This window comes from Myxocyprinus asiaticus, chromosome 32 (assembly GCF_019703515.2).
Source record: "Myxocyprinus asiaticus isolate MX2 ecotype Aquarium Trade chromosome 32, UBuf_Myxa_2, whole genome shotgun sequence".
NCBI lineage: Eukaryota > Metazoa > Chordata > Actinopteri > Cypriniformes > Catostomidae > Myxocyprinus > Myxocyprinus asiaticus.
The window spans coordinates 19,259,688-19,263,184 of NC_059375.1; positions in this window are offsets into that span (position 1 = coordinate 19,259,688).

Sequence of the window (3,497 nt, forward strand, 5' to 3'; positions counted from 1 at the left end):
CATTAGATTCACCAGAATGCACTGATGCAGTCAGCATCCGAATACTGCCCACACAGTTAGGCCAGGCAGGTTCTATGAACCAGTTTACCTTTCATTTCACGATACATGAAAGAATACCTTATTGAATGGCTTTTAGAAATAAATGCTTCAATCTGCTGTATGCCTAGATTTGAATTCATTTTTTGCATAAGCAGTAGATTCCCTAGTCTATGTTATGCATTTTGAAACACTAATGATTTGTAATTCTTTAGTAAACACTGCATTTTGAATGTGTCCCTATTTTACACACCGAATTTAGGGTCACGGACCACTTTACATATAAAACGTGCAAAATGTGAAGATTTGGTGGGGAGTTTTTAGATTCCAGAATATTTATTATTTATTAGAGACTATTTTTTATTGTTTCTTTCTATGGAAGTTGACAGTGTTGCTTAACTGACCTGTTTGTGGGGTTTTGCATGTTTTATTGCTTCTGGGTGATGTGAAAACTAACATTCCTCTTATTGTTTTCTTGATCTTTTGACATACTTGAAAATTTAAAGACTTCAAATTGCTGAAAAACAAATTAGGAAAATAAACCCAGAGACTGATAGACAGACATACAGATACATGTACATTATACATGTGTTGTTGGGAAATTCAGATTCAAAACAACACCACATCTAATGTTAAGTGTGCAAAGAAACACCAATATGAACAATTAAATACTATCAAACTGGATAGTACAAGACACAACACAGTGCAAATGAAATACAGGTTGAAAAACATTGCAGTACTTACTGGTAATGCTGTCGGGTAACATCGAACTGTCTGATTGCAGCAGGTAGGTGTGATGCACTGGTGGTTAAAGGACCTCTAAGAAAAAAGTATTATAGAGAGACAGTGAAGGATTGCAACTATTTTCTTCAGTTTCAACACAATTCTTTTCCTTTCTATTGCCTCCAGTGCTTACATGGTAAGCTGGAAATGGAGCCAGACTTCTTCATGAATCCATGATCCATGTCTTCTGAGCCAGGGTCTGGATGACATTTTAAATAATGATAAAAAAAATAAAAAAATAAAAACAAATAAAAAAAAAATAGGCCGCAAATATATAGGCTAATAAATAACAAAAAAGGTTATTACACTACACACAGCAACCAGGAATAATATAAATATATAAATCTCCTGCTTTGAATGTAATGAAAAATTTTTTGATTTCTGTATTGACAAACAGTAGTACACTGTAAAAATAAATAAACAAATAAAAACAACTTTTTTTTTCAGGTAACTTAAAAATGTGCTTCATGTGGTAACGGATTTATTTGGGTAAAAATATTACGTAGTATGTCTAAATCAACATGACTACATTAGGCTACACCACCTAAAGTACAGTAATCTTTAGGGTTAGATCAGAGAGAAATAGCTCCTTAAGGTAACAACTGCAAGTGTCCACTTTAACAGTATATGTTTTTTATTGTTGTTCTAATCTATTATTAACCTTTCACATAGTCCTGCAACAAACTGAAAAAGAGTGACCAGAACACAAACACTCCCTTCGTCCTCTAAATTGTCCTCCAAAGCATTTGAGGCCTCATGAGAACTCACAAAGACAAGTAAGTCTCTATTTCAGAGACCAAGGAGAGGCCTAAAACACCCTTGTGTATGGCAGGCATAAAAAAACAGCAAAGAAAATATATACGATTTCATGTGACAAAATGGTTCCATGTTGAAAAGTATGACAGTAAGCATCTACAATAAACAGACATTTCTCAGTTACTCCGTTTTGAGAAATGCTTGCAGACCCACACTCTAGTTTATACACATTTAAACTAGCACTTACGACAGAGACCATCACTCTAATAAACCCAGAGGAAAACTGTATTGCTCTGAGTTCACCCTTTCACAGCTCATAGTCATGTGTCATTTAAGTGTAATTTTCCCTTAGTAGTTTCTTCTAGAATTTATTAAGAGATATAAAAATGGAAACAGATGAGACATGTGAGATTACTGAAGTCTTTTTCTCAATAGAAAAATCTGAAATGCTGCATTTATTCATTTTTATTCATTTACACATCTTACGATGCACTTGGACACATCATCAGTGATGTAACCTGGGGTCATAGGGTATTTCGGGTCTTTCAGCATCAGACACCTTTGACCAGTCGAACCCACCAGGGTTGATCAGGCCTCAGCTTATGTCCAAGTTGCTTGTGTGGACCACGTCTCACCCCACTTGATCCACAGCCATCTTGATAGTCTCTCTGTGGCCTCAGTGGTGTTCCTGATGGATTTTCTTCTATTCTGTCCTGCTAAGCCAAGGAGCTTGAGGGTCCTATAGAGAGACTGGCCCGCAAATCCCCGGAAACCCCACTTCAATAGCTACGTTTCCACTATTGGACCGAATGAGACCGTGCCAGTGCATGCCAGGGCCAGTTGTGTTCCCACTGTCACTTCCAGGGGGCTTCATCGTGCCTCCTCGGGCTTCCTCAAGGCCAACAGCCAAGCACTTTTGGCTTGCCGATTACTCTTGGGCCAAAGAAGGCCAACTGCATTTTGAGGAGGGGTCAGCGTCAAAGGCCCTTTGAGGTCACACAACAAGTAGATCTCGATTATGAGGTAAAACGAACAGATAGAGGTGATGCCCATCAAATATACCATCTCAACCTCCTGAAATTATGGAGGGAGGCGGTCCCTGTGACGTTGGTGACGGTGGTTCCAGAGAGGGCGGAGCTCGGGCCAGTCATCTCACCCCGGTCATTTGTGGAGACCACCTCTCTCCGTCTCAACTGCAATTGCAGAAAGAATTTGCAGATGTGTTCTCACCTCTATCTGGTCATACAAACCTCATACAGCACCACATCAAGACTATGCCCAGGGTAGTGATACATATTCGTCCCTACCGACTTCCCGAGCACAAGAAAAAAAGTGGTACGAGAAGAATTAGATACAATGCTTGAGATGGGAGTGATAGAAGAATACCACAGTGACTGGTCCAGCCCAGTAGTGCTGGTTCCTAAGAGCGGCAGGTCGGTCCGGTTCTGTGTGGATTATCGAAAGTTAAATGCAGTGTCTAAATTTGATGCATATCCAATGCCTCGTATTGATGAACTGCTCAATCGGTTAGGCACAGCTCATTTTTATTTGACGCTGGATTTGACAAAGGGCTATTGGAAAATCCCCTTAACCCCAATATCCCATGAGAAAACGGCCTTCTCCACACCGTTTGGCTTACACCAATTCGAGACGCTTCTGTTTGGTTTGTTTGGGGCAAGTGGTGTGCAGGCCGGATGGCTCCCTGGCCTAAGTCCGGCAGGGGGTGGGGCGAGGGCATGGTTGAGTGTCCGTCAAGGGAGAGGAGAAGCGGTAAGGATTCATCCCTTGGTGACAATTAGGTCTAATAACTGTTTCTTGTTGCAGTAATCTGGGAAGAGCAATAAGAGGAGCCCACGCCAGAGCCCAGGGAGAGAGAGAGTGATGCACAGCAGCGCGGCACATAAGTGTGTTTGAAGAAAGCT